Raw genomic sequence first — 20,661 nt, forward strand, 5'->3', positions numbered from 1 at the left:
TTATTAATTACTAAGTATTATTAAGAGTGACCCCAACCAGAGAGTTCTTTTTTCCCTTTCTCTTCTCCACTTGTGTGAAAATATCAGTGGTAAGGGCACATCACAGCTTGGGGAGGTAGTAGGAACAAGACAGAGTACTAGTAATGCATGAGATGAAATTGGAACATACCAGTTATGCTAGATCAAGCTTGGTTGTACAAATAAATGTATTATTTTGAGCAAGAGCTATATGCCCACTCTTCATTCAGTTTCACAAGCTACCCTCGCCAAGCTTCAGCAAGTTAGCTGCAAGGTCTGGGCAGTCTCTCCACGTCTCTCAAAATTATATTTGTAAAAAAATCTTCCATTTATCTATTTCTAAAATTAACATTTAAGCATAGTGTGGTACTGGGAAATCAGCAATTCAAAAAGTAAACCGTTGCACTCACAATATCCAATATCTTCTTAGGCATTTCTACCCATAAGCAAAGAGACTTCCATAATTATCCTAGGAAAAAAACCCTTATCTTGTTACCATTAGAGAAAGCCAGCACATCAAGATGCTATGTAATACGTGCCTGCTTTTTCAGAAGAGTTAAAGGGGGAGATGTATCGAACCTTCTAACCATGACAGTTGTAGAAGTTACCCATAATAACTAATCAGCTATTAGAATTTTATAGACTGTACTTAATAATTGCTAACTAGAATCTGATTGGTTGTTACTCTATGGGCCTCTTCTCCACTTTTCCTCTTTAGTAGGTTAATTGGTACATCTCCTAACTTAGGGGGTCATTCAGACCCGCTCACGAGTGGCAGTACACTCGCAAGCGGGTCGATGTTCCCCACTGCGCATGCGCATGACGGAGGGAGCTCCGTCGTGCGCATGCGCGAGACCCGGAGAGCTAGTGATGTCAGTGGGAGTGATTTTGGCTCTGATAGAGCCAAAATCACTCTAGGGCTTTCGGCAGCGAGAGCCTACCGCAGGGTCTCCATCGCAAGCCCGATGGTCGCGATGATCAAGACCATCACGACCATCATCATGGACGCTCGCATAAGCTGTGGGTGGTAACCCACAGCTATGCGAGCGTCCATGAGGATGCTCCAAAAAAAGGTAGGAGGGCCCTGATTCAGAGCGAGCGCTTTGGTCAGAGCGTTCAGCTCTGAATCAGGCCCTTAATTCTCAATTCTTCTGAAGAAGACACATACATTAAAAGGGGTATTCAATATGAAGCGAAAACGCCGTTTCTGCGAGGTTTTCGCTCGGATGACGTAATTTTCGCCAGTTTTACACCGTATTCAATTTGAAAACTTTTCTCCGGTGCGAAAAGTATATTGCATTCGACCCTGCGAAAAAGTATCACCAAGGAATGGGTGGCGAAAAAAAGTGCAGATTTGGGGTTTTGGGGTGCAACATTTCGGAAACCACCCTGCAACCTTCAGACAGTCCCCCAAAGGTAAACTGTGTCATTTTGGGGGCGAAAAAAAAAATTGAGTGGTACAAAGTTAAAAACTAGCGAACTACAATCTAGGGGGGGTCCCCAAGTGTGCCCCAGGTGTTTTTTTCATTGCAGGTGTTTGCGGCAGGTGGATTTTTCACGTTTTTTAAAACTTCACTTTAGCAACTTTTAAATATGCTCACCCCCATTTTCAAGTACCTCAAATTTGCTGGGACTACTTATTTTCAGCCAAAAAAACTTCTAAATACTAATATTAACCTCCTTCCCAAATCCCCAAAATAGCAGCTATTGAGCCCTTTTAAAGACCCCAAAAACCAGCAGGGCTAATCGGGGGTATCCAGAGTGATCCCCCATGTCAGAGCATCTTTTTGGGGGTGTTAGGGTGATTTCCCCAAAAATCAAAGTTTTCGCTGATTTTACATTCGCCGGGTGCCATTTTCGCCAATTTCATATTGAATACGGGTATAATCGGGGGCGGCGATACTTTTTCGCTGGCAAAAGCTCCGATGTGCGGCTAAAACTTCGACCCGCATAGATGGCAAAGTTTACGTTTCATATTGAATACCCCATAAGCATCTTAACGTACTGACTTTCTCTCAAGGGTACAGGCTAAAGTTTTTTTTTACTGAGATAATTATGGATTTTTCTTCCCAGAAAGAGAAAAATGTGTAATAAGATCTTGAATATTGTGAGTGCATTTTTTTACTTTATTACTCACCTATTCATCATCCCTCAGAGGAAGGCCCTATTGGCGGAAATGCAACGGGCCCACCCTCTGCCACAGCCGGAGTAGCCCGAACACCCGATGGCCACGTTCACATGACCGGGACCCAGAAGTTATACCCAAAAGCAATTACATGCAGCTGTAACAGGGCTTCTGGTAAGAGATAGATGTCCCTCAGCACTAGAACCACTGTTAGCTGCATTACATCAGCACAGTGCACCCACTAATAGATTGACTCCACATGGTCATTCCTGCCAGGAAAGCCGTTGACAGCATCTCTAGACAAGGAGATAGCCCACCTGTAGCCCTGAAGAAGAGTCTTTGCAGATCCACTGCACTAGCCCTAGTAGCACCCGTGACCGGCAACAGCTACGAAGCTCCAACAACCAACATCCGCATGGGATAAAAAAGACACAACATCTAATCAGAGACAAGGGACGCCGCTCTCTGCATACCAACAGGTATAGTTTGTACTTTCATACCTGCAGCACTGCTTCCATGGGCAATAATCTACATGAACAAATTCCCTGAACGTTGAAGTTGGTGACCTCATTCTATCAGAAGCACATCCCGCCACATTAGCTCCACCACCAATGTGCAGGGACTCACGATTTTTTAAATTACTTTATAATAATTGCTTATTTGACCAGTACCACACTATGGGCCTGATTAAGCAGTGCACGCATGCGTAGAATGGGTCTGTGATCTCACACTCAGTGATCGACAGTCTGCTGCCATTTTTGGGCATGGAGTGGCCTGCGACGGCCTCCATTTCCCAAAACAGAGGAGTGTTGCTGCCATTGGGGGGGAATGAAGAGGCCAGGATCTCTGTCGGCTGATGGAGATTTCCTGACCTCTTTTGTGCATCTGCGGTGGCCGGCTTGCTTGGGTCACTTTGCTGGCTGATAGACACAGCTCAGACTGATAATGTAAGGTCGTGACCATTGTGGTTTACATAGGACTGTGGGTGTGTTTAGTTCCATGGAGGGTATAGCTGGGCCATACATGCCTACCCTCCCGGTTTTCACGGTAGGCTACTGATTTTTCGGGTAACCCCCTGCACCCCAGTAAGGGCAGGCACTTCTCCCGCATTCTGCCCACTTCCTAGTGAAGTGAGCAGAATGGGGAGAATTTCCGAGGCGATTGCGGGTCCCTGTGTAGGGGGCGGGGCTTAATGACGAGATTCTTAATGAATTGTGCCATTTAGCCCCGCCCACTTTGTAAATGTGCGCCAATCTCAGTAATTTATGGCAAAGTGGGTCTCTGCACATGGTGAGGCTTGTGGAACACCCTATAAAGCTTGGTAAGTTACATCATTTAATTGTTGTAGGTGATATATTGATTTTGTACATCCTGATGACGGTGCTGTGGACACTGAAACATTGATGTTTTATATGGAGATGTGATTAAGATTTTTCTACAAAATCCTCTGAGTGCCGTCCTGCTCCTTTTCTGTATTAAGTGCTTACTTGGCATTTTACACTGTGGACACCGGGTTATAGTATACTGGATTATTGAGTGCCGGACGTGTGCTATACACATTCTCCAAAAATGAGACATGGCACTCATATTCTCTATTCAAAGATGTAATATCCAAGTGTATTAACACATTCTGCCAACGTTTCAGGGCCTCCGCCCTTTTGTCAGGACACACTTTACACATAAACCTCAGCATATGTGTAAAGTGGGTCCTGATAAAAGGGCGGAGGCCCTGAAACGTTGACAGATTGGGGGCGATTCAAATGTTTTTTAGGTCATGATAATTAATGAGCGCCCAGTTTGATATTCAGTTGTTCTGGGCGCTCATTAATTATCGCCCTCTTTGCCGTCTGAGACAAAGTTTAGCCGTATAAAACGGCTAAACCCCTCTAAAATTCTGGTAAGGGCATGCTAACTGCGATTATCACGCCCTAACCAGGGTGTTTCTCCCTCATTTCTGCTCACACCCTCCTGAGTGCGTGCAGAAATGCCGACGTCGGCGGCTATCGTGCCCTGACAGAGCAACAATTGAATTGCTCTGTCGGGCGTCTTAAAAAAAAGCCGCCGGCAGAACATTTGAATCGCCCCCAATTTGTTAATACACTTGGATATTGCATCTTTGTATAGAGAATATGAATGCCGTGTCTTTTTGGGGGAATGTGTATGCAGCTTATTTCACAGAGGCATCGGGGCCAGTATATTGGTTCTCATTCCATCTATATATTATACACACAAAAATCACGCCAGCACCCCACTGTAAATAACGTACTTGCCTGGGTGCCCTCAGATGGTATGAGAACCAATATAAAGCATGCAAAAACAGTGGCACTTGCAGGACTAAATAAACGAAACTCACGACTCGTTCCTGACTGAAACGTCGAACACAGACATGTTGGAGTCGTGAGTCTCATTTATTTAGTCTTGCGAGTGCAGCTGTTTTTGCATGCTATATATATATATATATATATATATATATATATATACATATATATACAGACACACACACATATATATACAGACACACACACACACATATATATATGAGTATATGCACATATACATTTCTACACACATATATATAAATATATAAATATATAAAGACACACATACATATATATATATATACACATACATACATATGCACATATATACACACACTCATAAATAGACACATAAATACACAGTGGCCAGACATACACTGACCTGTGACGATATTAAAATGTACCTCTATATACCCCTGCCTGTACCTTCTAAAATCCTACCTATAAACCTCTAAGGATGACGCTTAATTTGCGTACGCAGTCATACAGTAAATAGAGACTCCAGACTTAGAACATGTAGTTTCAAAGCACAAAGTATTATTCAAGTAAAAAGTACAGTCAGTTACATGCTATGATCTGTATACAATTTAGCGCAAAGGAATTATACAGACCCAAGTACAGTATACATACGCAGCGCCTCTGGACCAGATCCCGGCATTCAGAAAGAAAACCTCCGTCAATCAGCATTCAGCAAGAAGACTAAAGACCCAGTGTTTGAGCACACATGTTTATAGCCCCCAGAATAGACAGGACAATAGAGAAGTTTCTTGCTTATTCCATTGGTTCCCAGGGGAGAAGCATATGTTACAGTGCATTTAACAGGCTGGTTCAAATAGACTCGCCCAGCCTCTAACAACTGAGGGTCTTTTCCCTCCCGCCTCCCCATGCTGCATCCTAACAGTTGTTCATAAAATATACATTTTATTGCTTGTAGTTTCTGCGGTCCATAAGTTGAGAATGCATGATGCGATCTCCACACCGATAGTACCGGAATTCTGTTGAAAGAGTATGCATTAGTACGAACCCAAACATGGCTGTCTTAACATGTATAAAACCTTAGTTATCAAATATCTTTATTTCACAGCATTTAAACTAACTGAGCCAACTTAAATCTTATATTTTAAAGCTTATTAAACCTTATGTGTGAATATGTAGTGTGTGAGTATGCGGGGTTTGATATAAGGATGCTAGTTAACTTGGGGCAGATGTGTGCGCACAAAGCTAAATAAAAACAGAGGTTTCATACAAAGTCTTATGCATTCGCTAATATGTGACCAGCTAACAGCGCAATTGTGCGTATTAATGTGTGTATGAGGAAGGGTGCACTTAACTCTCACTAAGTGAACATCTTAGCAGTGTGACATGCTGAGCCAGATAGTTCCACATGCCCACTCTCTGGGCCTGATTCAGAGCCGGACGCTATTTGCGGTCGTTCCTTCCGAAAAAAGGGGTGGCTATTCAAATGAACCGTTCGCTCTTTGTGGTCTGTTCACGCCTCTGTGTCTGAACGAGCGAACAAAACTTGCGGTCGTTTTTTGGATAACTACGCCCCCTGGCCGCTCGCATCCTACGTCATGTCCGCTATTTATTAGATTAATCGAGTACATCGACCAGCGTATGAACTGCTCGCTATTCTTGTGGTTGGTTTTTCCTACCACAAATTTGCGAGCAGTTCTGACTATAAAATAACCCAGTGACGTGGTCAGTGATGCTGCTGTATTAATTATGCACACCCATAAAACGCCCGTTTTGACCTTTAAGCACGCCTGCGTTCTGATCTCCACTCCCAGTTTTCAAGCACCTTCCCCTGTTACCACCCACATACGCCTCCTCCTGTCACTCATATTAGCAGGCATTCGCTATTTAGCGAACAAACGATTTTCGGCCGCACTGACTGGTTCGCGCATGCGTATTACGATCCGTACGCATGCGCAGTTGGGCAAACATCGCTCGGAACGAACGAGCGGCCGCTTACGAGCGGCTCTGAATCAGGCCCTCTGTCAGCAGTCCCCCCACCTGTCCCAGGCTTCAAAAGAAAAACTCTTTATTCTCCCAGTCTCTTGTGTGAAATGCAAATAGCCCAGCTACAAGAGACAGACCTAAGATGACACTCTAGTCCAGGGGTTCCCAACCACGGTCCTCAAGGCACACTAACGGTCCAGGTTTTAGGGATAGCCATACTTGAGCACAGGTGACTTAATTAGTGCCTCAGTTATTTTTATTAAACCATCTGTGCACAATCATGGATATCACTAAAACTAGGACTGTTAGTGTGCCTTGAGGACCGAGGTTGGGAATCACTGCTCTAGTCTTTGAAATCATGTCATTGCAGGAAGCCTGCTAATGTAAGGTGTGTATTCGAGCCAGACCACCTGTAGTGAGGGCAAACACTATCCTGGAAGCTTATCTACACAAGCCAGTTGTCACCTGGCCACTTGCTCTATTCATCTAATGCAATCAAATTTTGACATACTGTAAAGCCATTTCTGAAATATATCCTTTATAATACGTAAAGTCATGAAATAGGCTTTTGGTCAATCGCTGTAACTTATGGCGATGGTCACAGATGCATTCGCATGGTGCTAATAGTATTATCGCCACATGTACTAAAGTGTGAGTTTATCTAAAATGGCGCTTAGGCGGCCATTCGCAAAATGGCGTCTTACGGCCAGTCGCAAGATGGTGTCGCTGCGATTCAATTTTAAACTGATCTTGTCTCAGCCAATAATCCAGTTTCGACACCTGTGGAAAGATAACCTGGATGTTCTTGCCTGACTGCCTGCTACTTCCCCTCCTGACTGAGCTAGTCGTCTGGCTGGTTGACACTTGACACAGCAACACAGCAGGACGATTGGGAGGGGACTCAGCTTCGGTTGACTTGGGGGTGGAGCTTCAGCAGGTCCGATGTGGGCGGGGCTTTAGTCGGCCAGTCTACCAGCAGAAAGGGGCGGGGCCAAGGGGGCTATGAGACCGCAATTGTGGCAAAACATCGGCCGAGAGGTGAGAGAGCTGGGCAGTGAGCGGGGCTGTTGCTGGTGACAGAAAAAAAATGTTTTTTTCTGTCTGCACTGCAGCCTGTGTATGCTTTGGGCCTATTTTCAAAGGGAGGCCTGGAGCTGTAGCTCCACCCGCCCCATTGTTAATCCGGCCCTGACTGGGGGGCATACTACTGGGGGGCATACTACTGGGTGCATGCTAATGGGGGTACTGCTACTAGGGGGCATACTACTGGGGGGAATGCTAATGGGACACTGATACTGGGGGGCATGCTAATGGGGGCACTGCTACTGGGGGGCATGCTAATGGAGGCACTACTACTGGGGGCATACTACTGGGGGGCATACTACTGGGCATACTACTGGGCACATGCTAATGGGGGCACTGCTACTGGGGGGCATACTACTGGGAGGCATACTACTGGGGGCACACTACTGTGGGGCATACTAATGGAGGCACTGCTACTGGGGGGCACTACTACAGGGGGCACTGCAATTGGGGGAATGCTAAAGGGGGCACTACTACTGGGGGGCATACTACTGGGGGCATGCTAATGGGGGCACTGCTACTGGGGGGCATGCTAATGGGAGGCATACTACTAGGGGGCACTGATACTGGGGGGCATACTAATGGAGGCACTGCTACTGGGGTGCATGCTAATGGGGGCACTACTACTGGGGGGCCTGCTACGGGGGGCATACTACTGGGGGGCATACTACTAGGCATACTACTGGGCACATACTAATGGGGGCACTGCTAGTGGGGGGCATGCTAATGGGGGCACTACTACTGGGGGCCTGCTACGGGGGGCATACTACTGGGGGGCATACTACTACTGGGGGCACTGCATAGGGGGCCCTACTACTAAGGGGACTGCATAGGGGGCACCACTACTGGGGGCATTGTGTAAGGGACACAACTGCTGGGGGCATTGTATAAGTGGCACTACTACTGTGGGCATTGTATAAGGGGCATTACTACTGTGGGCTTTGTGTACAAGGGTCACTACTGTGGGCATTGTGTAAAAGGGTCACTACTGTGTGTCGTAACATAAATAAGAGACACTACTTTATGATGTAATGTGAATCAGGGACACTATGTGCGGTGTAATGTGAATAAGATTGTGCACTGTGGGTCTCATTCAGACCCGCTCGTGAGCGCTGTACGCTCGCAAGCGGGTCGATGGTGCCCTAGTGCACATGCGCATGACGGAGGGAGCTCCATCGCGCGCATGCGCGAGACCCGGCGAGCGACGGGGAAGCTGTCGCTCCAGGTCTCGCACCAAAGGGGGCATGCTGTTGATGGTGAGTGACAGCACGCCCCCTTTGGTGGGCGTTCCGGGGGCGTGGCTGCCCAGACGGAAGCGTTCCCATGGGAACTAGTGATGTCAGTGGGAGTGATTTTGGCTCTGATAGAGCCAAAATCACTCCAGGGCTTGCGGCAACGAGACCCTACTGCAAGGGTCTCGTCGCAAGCCCGATGATCGCCATGGTCTTGACCATGGCGACCACCATCATGGATGCTTGCATAAGCTGTGGGTGGTAACCCACAGCTATGCGAGCGTCCAGGAGGACGCACAAAAAAACAAACAAAAACGCCCTGATTCAGAGCGGGTGCTCGTTCAGAGCGTCCAGCTCTGAATCAGGCCCTGTGACTCCTAGGGCGGTGGCCCACTTTGTAAACAAGTACTGTGATTCTGCTGGCCATACCCCACTGGGTAGGTGCACTACTTTTAATTTCTGCCACTGCTGTGTGGCAATGTGTTATAGATGTGCTTTAAACTGTGGTGTCTGTGACACTGCTTTGTCGCTTAGTAACCAGTCAGCTCACTTCAACCTTTGGCCAATAATGGTGAAAACTATAATTTAAACTGTGAGGTGGTCTAAATTGACTATAAATGACTGGAAATTAAGGTTATTGAGGTTAATAATACTCTAGGAAGAAAAAAAAGCACAATTTATGTGATTTTAGCTTTTTTTTGTTAATTTTTGTAAAAAAATCCAAATCCAAATCCAAAGCCAGTCATCGCAGTTTGGCAAATCCAAATCCAAATCCTGCAAAAATGGTCCGGCGCACATCCCTATATACTATAGTGTTTTGTTTTTAAAGTTGTCACTTGTTCTGAATGTAAAGTGAAACTCTGTTGTTCTGCGTAGATCAAGAAGTCATTTTGGTTTATGTTCAGGCTATAGTTCATGTCCAAGGAGTCATTTTACTGCCTCTCAGCATATTTAACCCCAAAATATAAAACGGCATTCATGTTAAATACAATATATGTTGCTTTAAACTAGGGGTGTGCACCGGCCACTTTTCGTGTTTTGTGTTTTGGTTTTGGATCTGGATCTTTCTTCGTGTTTTGGATCTGGATTGGTTTTGCCAAAACCACCCTTCCGTGTTTTGGGTTCTGGGTTTTGTGTTTTGGATCTGTATTTTTTTTTAAAAAAGCATAAAAACAGCTAAAATCACAGAATTTGTAGGTTTTTCTGCTCCTATGCTATTATTAACCTCAATAACCTTAATTTCCACTCATTTCCAGTCTATTCTGAACACCTCACACCTCACAATAGTGTTTTTATGTCCAAAACGTTGCACCGAGGTAGCTGGATGACTATGCTAAGCGACACGAGTGGGCGGCACAAACACGTGACCCATCTAGGCGTGAAACTGCAGTGGCAGACAGGATGGCAGTTTGAAAAACTAGGCCCCAAACTGTACATAATGCAAAGAAAAAAAAGAGGTGCAAGATGGAATTGTCCTTGGGCCCTCCCACCCACCCTTATGTTGTATAAACAGGACATGCACACTTTAACAAACCAATCATTTCAGCGCCAGGGTCTGCCACACAACTGTGGCTGAAATGATTGGTTCGTTTGGGCCCCCACAAAACAAGCTGGCAATTAATGTGTCCCTGCACAAACTGGCTCTATGGAGGCAAGATGTCATCCTCATCCTCCTCATCCACCGATTCCTCACCCTCTTCAGTGTGTACATCCTCATCCTCACAAAGTATTAACTCGTCCCCACTTGAATCCACCACCACAGGTCCCTCTGTACCTTCTGGAGGCTGGTCTCCCTGGAAGAGCTGATAATTCATTTTGATGAACATCATCTTCTCCACATTCTGTGGAAGCAACCTCCTACGCCTTTCGCTGACAAGGTTCCCGGCTGCACTAAACACTCTTTCGGAGTACACACTGGAGGGGGGGCAACTCAGGTAAAATAGAGCCAGTTTGTACAGGGGCCTCCAAATTGCCTCTTTTTCCTGCCAGTACAGGTATGGACTGTCTGCCATGCCTACTTGGATGCTGTCACCGATGTAATCCTCCACCATTCTGTCAATGGTGACAGTATCATATGCAGTGACAGTAGACATGTCAGAAATTGTTGCCAGGTCCTTCAGTCCGGACCAGATGTCCAAACTTGGTCCTGCCTGTCCTGCATCACCGCCAGCGGGTTGCTTAGGATACCTAAGTTTTTTCCTGGCAGCCCCAGTTGCAGGAGAAAATGAAGAAGGAGCTGTTGACGTGTCACGTTCCGCTTCAGCTGACAGTGTGTTCACCAGCAGGTCTTTGCACCTCTGCAGGCTTGTGTCGGCCGGAAAGAGAGACACCACATAGGCTTTAAACCTAGGATCGAGCACGGTGGCCAAAATGTAGTGGTCTGATTTCAACAGATTGACCACCCTGGAATCCTGGCAAAGCGAATGAAGGGCTTCATCCACAAGTCCCACATGCCGAGCGGAATCGCTCCGTCTTAGCTCCTCCTTCACTTTCTCCAGCTGCTTCTGCAAAAGCCTGATGAGGGGAATGACCTGACTCAAGCTGGCAGTGTCTGAACTGACTTCACGTGTGGCAAGTTCGAAGGGCTGGAGAACCTTGCACAACACGGAAATCATTCTCCACTGCGCTTGAGTCAGGTGCATACCCCCTCCTTTGCCTATGTCATAGGTGGATGTATAGGCTTGTATGGCCTTTTGCTGCTCCTCCATCCTCTGAAGCATATAGAGGGTTGAGTTCCACCGTGTCACAACCTCTTGCTTCAGGTGATGGCGGGGCAGGTTCAAGAGTGTTTGCTGGTGCTCCAGTCTTCGGCACGCAGTCGCTGAATGGCGAAAGTGGCCAGAAATTTTTCGGGCCACCCAAAGCATCTCCTGCACGCCCCTGTCGCTTTTCAGAAAATTCTGCACCACCAAGTTTATTGTGTGAGCAAAACATGGGACGTGCTGGAATTTGCCCAGATGTAATGCCCGCACAATATTGGTGGCGTTGTCAGATATCACAAATCCCCAGGAGAGTCTAAGTGGGGTAAGCCACTGGGCGATGATTTCCCTCAGTTTCTCTAAGAGGTTGTCGGCGGTGTGCCTCTTACTGAAACCGGTGATACACAGCGTAGCCTGCCTTGTAACGAGCTGGCGTTTCTGAGATGCTGCTACTGGTGACGCTGCTGCTGTTGCTGCATAAGGTGATACATCTACCCAGTGGGCTGTCACAGTCATATAGTCCTTAGTCTGCCCTGTTCCACTTGTCCACATGTCCGTGGTTAAGTGGACATTGTGTACAACGGCATTTTTCAGGACACTGAGGACACTTTTTCTGACGTTTCTGTACAGTCTCGGTATCGCCTGCCTAGTGAAGTGGAATCTAGACGGGATTTGGAACCGGGGACACACTACCTCCATCAATTGTCTAAATCCCACTGCACTAATGGCGGATACCGGACGCACGTCTAACACCAACATAGCAGTCAAGGCCTCAGTTATACATTTTGCTTCAGGATGACTGCTGTCGTACTTCATCCTCCTCGCTAAGGACTGTTGGAGGGTCAATTGTTTAGTAAAAGTAGTGGTGTTCCTACTTCCTCTCTGGGATGATGAACGACTCCCAGCAGCAGCAACAGCAGCAGCGGCAGCAGTAGGCGTAGCAATGCAGGATCCTCCAGAGGAATCCCGGATAGGAGAGTCAGTCATGCCAGTGACATGGCCTGCAGGACTACTTCCGATCCTGACTAAGGAGGAAATTGACGAGGAGGGAGTTGACGGTGTGGTTTGCAGGCGCTTGGATACAACAGGACAACGGGATTTAGGTGTCCCTGGACTGCTTACGGTCTTAGCCAAAGTTTCTGAACTTGACAGTAACTTTTTATGAACGCGCTGCAGGTGCCGTATAAGGGAGGATGTTCCTAGGTGGTTGACGTCCCTACCCCTACTTATTTCACCTTTACATATGGTACATATGGCAAGACAGTTGTTGTCCGGATTTGGATAGAAATATTGCCAGACCAAAGAGGTGGAATGTTTGGTCTTCTGCCCAGGCATGACCGTGATGGGCTTTTTCATCCCACGGACAACAACTGTCTCCCCCGGAGCCTGATTTAAACAAACCACATCACCATCAGAATCCTCCTCGCCAACTTCCTCCTCAGCGCCAGCTACACCAGTATCCTCATCCTGTTGTACTTCAACAGTGACATCTTCAATTTGCATATCAGCAAGTGGACTGTGGGTGCTCCTTTCAGCACTTGCAGGGGGCATGCAAATGGTGGAAAGAGCCACCTCTTCCCGTCCAGTGCTGGGAAGGTCAGGCATCGCAACCACCACCACACTTGGACTCTCCTTGGGGATTTGTGATATCTTCTTAGAAAGCACAGTTCTTCGCTGTGCTTTTGCCAGCTTAACTCTTTTGATTTTTTTAGTGGGAGGAGGGCTTCCATCGTCATGTGAAGCTGAACCACTAGTCATGAACATACTAGGGATCGACCTTAGCCGTTCCTTGCCACTCCGTGTCGTAAATGGCATATTGGCAAGTTTACGTTTCTCTTCAGCTGATTTAAATGTCTTTTTCAAGGTCATTTTCCTGAACTTTGCCATTTGGGATTGTATGTGCCCTCTACTATGACATTGGGCATCGGCCTTGGCAGACGACGTTGATGGCATGTTATCGTCTATGTCATGACTAGTGGCAGCAGCTTCAGCACTAGGAGGAAGTGGTTCTTGATCTTTCTCTATTTTATTTTTATCGGAGAAAGTTTGGTCCTCCATTTATGTTATATCGATTTGATATATACGTGCGGATAAACACAGAAAATAATTTTTTTTTTGGTTTGGACTGGAGTGTACTTTGTGGGTTACAGCACCCTTTAACGGTCAAGCCAGCCGGCCCTTTACTTATGACACAGGCGCACTCTTGGCACTACTTTGTTGATGCACGTGCGGCTACTGCGCACACAATTCACAAACACAGAAAATAATTTTTTTTTGGTTTGGCCTGGAGTGTACTTTCGGGGGTTACAGCACCCTTTAACGGTCAAGCCAGCCGGCCCTTTACTTATGACACAGGCGCACGCTTGGCACTACTTTGTTGATGCACGTGCGGCTACTGCGCACACAATTCACAAACACAGAAAATAATTTTTTTTTTGGTTTGGACTGGAGTGTACTTTCGGGGGTTACAGCACCCTTAACGGTCAAGCCAGCCGGCCCTTTACTTATGACACAGGCGCACGCTTGGCACTACTTTGTTGATGCACGTGCGGCTACTGCGCACACAATTCACAAACACAGAAAATAATTTTTTTTTTGGTTTGGACTGGAGTGTACTTTCGGGGGTTACAGCACCCTTAACGGTCAAGCCAGCCGGCCCTTTACTTATGACACAGGCGCACGCTTGGCACTACTTTGTTGATGCACGTGCGGCTACTGCGCACACAATTCACAAACACAGAAAATAATTTTTTTTTTGGTTTGGACTGGAGTGTACTTTGGGGGTTACAGCACCCTTTAACGGTCAAGCCAGCCGGCCCTTTACTTATGACACAGGCGCACGCTTGGCACTACTTTGTTGATGCACGTGCGACTACTGCGCACACAATTCACAAACACAGAAAATAATATTTTTTTTGGTTTGGACTGGAGTGTACTTTCGGGGGTTACAGCACCCTTAACGGTCAAGCCAGCCGGCCCTTTACTTATGACACAGGCGCACGCTTGGCACTACTTTGTTGATGCACGTGCGGCTACTGCGCACACAATTCACAAACACAGAAAATAATTTTTTTTTTGGTTTGGACTGGAGTGTACTTTCGGGGGTTACAGCACCCTTAACGGTCAAGCCAGCCGGCCCTTTACTTATGACACAGGCGCACGCTTGGCACTACTTTGTTGATGCACGTGCGGCTACTGCGCACACAATTCACAAACACAGAAAATAATTTTTTTTTTGGTTTGGACTGGAGTGTACTTTCGGGGGTTACAGCACCCTTAACGGTCAAGCCAGCCGGCCCTTTACTTATGACACAGGCGCACGCTTGGCACTACTTTGTTGATGCACGTGCGGCTACTGCGCACACAATTCACAAACACAGAAAATATATTATTTTTTTAGCACTTGGGGGGAGCACCCCTGATGGACAGAGCACCCCCTGGACAACACTACAGCACTCCTTTAGGACTGGGACACTGCACAGGACTTTGGAGTGGACACAGCCCCTATGGAGAACTGACTGCACAACACAGTCCAGCCAGCCCCTATGGACTTTGAAGTAGTGGACACAGCCCCTATTAACAACAGCAGCACAGCACAACACAGCCAGCCCCTATGGACTTTGAAGTAGTGGACAACAGCAGCACTACACTACACTACACTACACAGCCCTAACTCCCACCCTCCCTCTTCACTGTCCACAGCCGAGTGAGAAAATGGCGCCGACGTGTGTACCTTATATAGGATCCAAAACCCGCGAGACTCGGAAGGCGGGAAGATGACGTTTTGCCTCGATTTCAGATCCGAGTCAGGCGGGAAAAGTCGAGCCTGACTCGGATCGGACTCGGATCGGGGGGGCTCGGGGGGGTTCGGATTTCAGAAATCCGAACCCGCTCACCCCTACTTTAAACATGATCACTGTTTTGAATTTCAATTGTAAACAACATGCTGAGGTCTGTATTAAAGCATTAGCTCTAATTACAAACTCTTTTCTATAACCTCACTTAAAACTAAAAATCTAAGGGCTACATTTACTACAGTATGTTTCATAGCCTTTGCATATTTGTCAGTTTCAGCTGCAATTTTTAAAACGGCAAAAATATAAATTAAAAAACACTTATGGTTTTGTATTTTTCTGCCCCTTTAAATCCAGCAAACAAAATCACAGAAGACATGGTTGCTTTAAAAAGCGCTGCATAGGAAATTTACACCCAAGAGCCCTAAAGACAGAACAACCAGTAATGGGGCCAACAACAGCTGTATCATATACACTGGTGACGGTAATGGGGCCTGATTCAGCAGAGCATAGCGCTCGCAAGTGGGTCGCTGGCCAGGCAGCGTGTGCGCGAGCCCCGGAGCGAGTGAGAAATTCACTCACTCTGGGGATCGCTACAAATGGGGCGGCTGTCGATATTGATCGACAGCTCGTCCCATTTTGTAGGCGGGTCGCAAGGGGGTGGCTTGCCAAATGGAGGCGTTCACGAAAGAATGCCTGCCATTTGGGAGCGGCCCTACTGACATCATGAGTGATGTCAGTAGTGAGCTTCCGGCTCTATTAGAGCCGGAAGCTCACTGGGGCTTGCGGAAGACGAGACCCTACCACAAGGGTCTCGTCGCAAGCCCGATGGTCGGGACCATCACGACCATCACCTGGCCACTCGCTAAAGCTGTGGGTGGGGCGGTCAAAAAAGAAAAAAAATGCTCTTCAAACCTGCGAGCTGCCTCCGGCAGCGAGCGGGTCTGAATCAGGGCCCTTGTGTAGTACAGAGACTACATCTTCTTTTGCAGTAAATTGTGTACTATTTTATTACAAATTATTAGTACACATGGTTATGAAATACAAATTAAATTAAAATGAATAGGTTTGACAATGAATACACACTGTATTACTAGCTCTGGTGCTCTCTGCTGAGTAAGGCAGATCATGAATAGGATGAGGAATACTAGAATAGAGTGCATTTCTAAGCAAAGATACCTACACATTATCCTGGGCATATAGTTTCAATTAGAGATGAGCGGGTCTGGTTCTCCAGGAACCGGACCCACCCGAACTTCGTGTATCCGAGATCCGACTCTGGCTCGGGATTTCCCGCCGGACTCGGATCCGAAAATGAGGCAAAACTGCTGTCTGATTCTCGCAGGTTTTGGATTGTATAAAGGACCTGGTGATTGGCGCCATTTTCACTCCGGCTGTGGAGAGTGTACAGAACAGACATGCTGCTCTGTCTGTGCACATTTGCTGTGTCACTGTGTTGTCCTGTCAGGGTCTGAGGCTGCAGTCTGCTGCTGTGTTGTCCATATAGGGGCTGGGGCTGCAGTACATAAAGGGGGGCTTCAGTAATCAGTACATAAAGGGGTGCTGCTGTGTCACTGTTGTCCTGTCAATCAAGGGCTAGGGCTGCTGCTGTGTTGTCCATAAAGGGGCTGGGCTGCAGTACATAAAGGGGGGCTTCAGTGATCAGTACATAAAGGGCGCTGCTGTGTCACTATTGTCCTTTCAAACAAGGGCTGGGGCTGCAGTGTATAAAGGGCTGCTGCTGTGTTGTCCATAAAGGGGCTGGGCTGCAGTACATAAAGCGGGGCATCAGTAATCAGTACATAAAGGGGTGATGCTCTGTTACTGTTGTCCTGTCAATCAAGGGCTGGAGCTGCAGTACATAAACGGCTGCTATTGCATTGTGCATAAAGGGGTGCTGCTGTGTTGTGTTGTCCATCAAGGGGATAGGGCTGCAGTTCATAAAGGGGTGCTGTGTTGTCCAGGGGGGTGTTCTGTTAAACCGGGGTGCTCTTCCCGAGTGTAAAAAAAAAAAAATTAAAATTAATAATAATCACTCCTCAAAATATAAAATATAAAGATTTTTTAAAATATTTTTTTGTGTGTGTGTGCTAGCTAGTAGCTACGCTATTATTGTTCAGTGCCGGCCAGACCACAGTTTATCATCCAAGTATTGTGACACTATAAGTCACAGCGCAGTGTGTTTTTCTTACTCATAAAAAATATTGTGACACTGTAAGTGGTAGCCAAGTGTGTTATTCTTTTCTTCTTATTCATAAAAAATATTGCGATCCTGTAATTGGTAGCGCAATGTCCTATGCCAGTGCCACCAGTCATGACGATAGTAGTCCGTCTACATTATATACTAAAGCCGATGCCCAAGAGCATACAAGGCTTAAGTCAGGGCATCAAAGAACCAATCTATTACAGGGTGAAGAAAAAAACATCAAAGGGAAAGTTAGCTGCAGAAAGACATAAAATTGGTAATATGCCTTTCACCACACAAAGTGGCAAGGAAAGGATAAGGCCTTAGGCTTTATTTATGACTGGTGGTTCTGCCTCTTATGATGATGTATGCACAAATGAACATGCTGACATAAAAATCGAGGATGCTTCTGTGGAAGTGCACCAGGAGGAGCAGGATATTTGTGTAGCTGACACTAATAAGGATGTTGATGAGGATGATGACGATGTTGATGATGTGGATGCTGTTTGTGTATATCAGGCACCAGTGGAAGAAACAGTTGTTGCCCATGATAAGGACAAGCCCATTGTCATGCCTGGGCACAAGACAAAAAAAATCCACTTCTCGTGTGTGGAATCTATCCCCCGCTGCGAGTTAATTACTAAATCAACATAGTGAAGAATAGTCCCCTGTAAGTGGTAGCACAGTGAATTCATAAAAAATATTGTGACACGGTAAGTGGAAGCGCAGTGTATTCATAAAAATAATTGTGACACTGTAAGGGATAGTGCAGTGTATTATTCATAAAATGTATTGTGACACTGTAAGTGGAAGCAGAGTGTATTATTCATGTTTTTTTTGTGAGACTGTAAGTGGAAATGCAGTGTAATATTCAACACATATTCTAACACTGTAAGTGGTAGCGCAGTGTATTCATAAAAAATATTGTGATACTGTAAGTGGTAGCAGAGTGTATTTATAAAAAATATTGTGACACTGTAAGGGATAGCGCAGTGTATGATTCATAAATCATATTTTGACACTGTAAGTGGTAGTGCAGTGTATTATTCCAAAAAAATAATGTGACACTATAAATAATGTGACAGTGTATTATTAAGAAAAAATATTGTGACATTGTAAGTGGTAGCGCCGTGTATTATTCCTAAAAAACATTGTGACACTGTAAATGGTGTATTATTCATAAAAAATATTGTGACAATGTAAGTGGTAGCACAGTGTATTATTAATAAAAAATATTGTGACACTGTAGATCATTGATACCTGTAATATTTAAAATTGGTACAAATTGACATGTGTGCTGTACCACAATTTGTTCTTGTTTGTTAATATGGAGAATGACCTGTTGAGAGGAAAGCAGGAACCACATACTAGTGCTGAAGTTGCTGCCTCTGCCACCAGTCATGACGATACTAGTCCTTCTACGTAATTTACTAAAGCCACTGCCCAAGGGCATACAGGGCTTAAGTCAGGGTATCTAAAGTCAAAGAAGCAATCATTTACAGTGGTAAAGAATACATCAAAGAGAAAGTTAGCTGCAGAAAGACATAAAATTGGCAATATGCCTTTCACTACACAAAGTGGCAAGGAAAGGATAAGGCCCTGGCCTTTACTTATGACTGGTAGTTCTGCCTCTTATGATGATGTAAGCCCTTATCCCTGTAGACATTTCAAATAAATGAAAATCGTTAAGGCACAGAAGCCAACTGTGCGCTCAGATACTGTATGTCACAAAATCCTGAGGAGACTCTAAGTGTATAGGAAAGATTCCTGGACTGCACACCCTGAATATATATAATGGGAGGTGCTACCTGTTGAGACTTAATTGCAGGCACAAAAACAGACAAATGACAAGTGTACAACTCCAAATTACTGATTATATATAAATTTATATACATTATGCAATAAAATTGTGCAATCAATAGAGGTTTTTAGCATAATCATGGCCAAGGTTATGGGCCTACCCACCATATCCAAGTAACCTCTGTAGGGTAGGTCCCTAACATACTAGGGTTCAAATCCAGAGCGCAGGACACCCCTAAATCAGCACAGCTATAATGAGAAAAGTGAAGTGTGAAGTAAGAAAGGTAAGAGCAGCTGTGGCTGCATAGAAAGGTGAAAATACAAATATAATAAAAACAAACAGTAAAGTGTTAAAATTGTGCAAAAAAGGAAGAATGTGTTTATAATGCGATGCCCTGAAGCAGACCAACCAAAGCAATCCAGGGGACCCACGCCCCAAAAATCAACCCAAAGTTGCACTACAGTCTGTAACTTGTAGGACTTACCTAAAATTGTGCCTATTACTAGCATGCATAACAATACCAGACTCCATGCTTTTAAACCAATAAGGGAGGGGTGTTAGTCTAGGATGAAGGCATCTCCTTTCAATTAGGTGTGCAATGAAGCACATTAAATGGAGTGTATAGGAAAGATTCCTGGACTGTACACCCTGAATATATAAAATGGGAGGTGCTACCTGTTGAGACTTTATTGCAGGCACAAAAACAGACAAATCACAAGTGCACAACTCCAGATTACTGATTATATATAAATAAAAAAATATTTTAACACTTTACTTTTTGTTTTTATTATATTTGTATTTTCACCTTTCTATGCAGCCACAGCTGCTCTTACCTTTCTTACTTCACACTTCACTTTACTCATTATAGCAATGCCCTGGGGTGGCTCGGCTGTGCTGATTTAGGGGTGTCCTGCACTCTGGATTTTAACCCTAGTATGTTAGGGACCTACCCTACAGAGGTTACCTGGATATGGTGGGAAGGCCCATAACCTTGGCCATGATTATGCTAAAAACTTCTATTGATTGCAAAATGTTATTGCATAATGTATGTATATATATTTATATATAATCGGTAATTTGGAGTTGTGCACTTGTGATTTGTCTGTTTTTGTGAGAGCTTAAGGGTGTCAGCGGGTGCCATGTGTGAGCCTGACCTTATCAAAACTCTACTCGAAGAGGAGCCTCCTTCCACCACTTGTGCGTCCTCTGCAAACATGAGGATGAGCGGCACAAGTCAACATGCTGACATATAAATTGAGGATGCTTCTGTGGAAGTGCACCAGGATGAGGAGGATATTTGTGTAGCTGACATTTATCAGGATGTTGATGATGAGGATGCTGATTATGAGGATGCTGATGATGAGGATGTTGTTGATGAGGATGTTGTTTGTGTAAATCAGGCCCCAGTGGAAACAGTTGTTGCCCATGAAAGGGAAAAGCCCAT

This window comes from Taudactylus pleione, unplaced genomic scaffold (assembly GCF_031769625.1).
Source record: "Taudactylus pleione unplaced genomic scaffold, aTauple2 ptg000381l, whole genome shotgun sequence".
Taxonomy (NCBI): Eukaryota; Metazoa; Chordata; class Amphibia; order Anura; family Myobatrachidae; genus Taudactylus; species Taudactylus pleione.